The sequence below is a fragment of the Echinops telfairi genome, unplaced genomic scaffold (assembly GCF_000313985.2).
Source record: "Echinops telfairi isolate 266 unplaced genomic scaffold, ASM31398v2 ScPeMD7_140;HRSCAF=443, whole genome shotgun sequence".
In the NCBI taxonomy this organism is placed as follows: Eukaryota; Metazoa; Chordata; class Mammalia; order Afrosoricida; family Tenrecidae; genus Echinops; species Echinops telfairi.
Window position 1 is genome coordinate 266,544 of NW_022104038.1, and position 1,210 is coordinate 267,753.

A 1,210-nucleotide genomic window follows, 5' to 3' on the forward strand; every position below is an offset into this window, starting at 1 on the left:
TAGCAGCAGTACATTGAGAGGGAACTGCCAGAGGGTCAGGCCACATTCAGAAGAGGACATGGAACAAGGTTTATCATGATTGATGTCAGATGGATCTTAGCTCAAAGCAGAAAATATCAGAAAGCTATCTCCTTGTGTTTTGTTCACTATGCCAAGGCATTTGTGTGAATCATAAACTATGTGTGGCCTTGAGAAGTAGGGAAATCACATAACACTTCACTGTGCTCATGTGGAACTTGTACATGGATCAAGAGGCAGTTGTGAGAACAGAGCAAGAGAATGCTGCATGCTTTAAATCCAAGAAAAAAAAATAAAATTTTTGCAAAAGAAAAAAAAGATGATGGCAACATATGTATATGTGTGCTTGATACAATTGATGTATGGATTCATGTAAGAGTGGAGAGCCCTCAATAAAATGATTTATAAATTTTAAAAAGAGAACAAGAGAAATAAAACTGTTTTAAAAATAGGAAAGATGTGCATCAGTGTTTTATCCTCACATCATACTGTTCACCCTATATGGTAAGCAAATCATCAGAGAAGCTGGAGTCTATGAAGAAGAATGCTGCATCAGGATTGGAGAAGGCTAATTAGCAATCTGTGATATGCAGATAACATCACTTGCTTGCTGGAGACTTGAGGAGTACTTGAAACTCTTGCTGATGAAGATCAAGGATCGCAGCCCTCAGTGTGGATTACAATTCAATATAAAGAAAACCAGAATCCTCACAACATGACTTACAGTTAACATCATGATAAATGGAGAAACCTTCGAAGTGGCCAACCATGCAGCCTTTCTTGGATCCATGATCAGAACTCCTAGAAGTAGCAGGAAGATCCAAAGGTAAGTGACACTGGGTAAGTCTGCTGCACAAGACCTCTTTAGAGGATTGTAAAGTAAGGATGGTACTTGGAGAACTAAGCTATGCCTGAGCCAAGTCGTGGTGCTTTCAGTTGCCTCACATGCATGTGAAAGTTGGACATTGAATAAAGAAGACAGAAGAAGAATCAATGCATCAGAATTGTGGTCAGGGAGAAGAACATGGAAACGACCATGGATCGCTGAGGAGGCACCCCGATGTGTCTTGGAACAAGCGTGGCCCGAGTGCTCTGTAGAGGCAAGCATGGCTAGACTTTGTCTCACCTACTTTGGACATGTTGTCAGGAGAGACCAGTCCCTGGAGAAGGACGTCATGTTTGGTCAACTAGA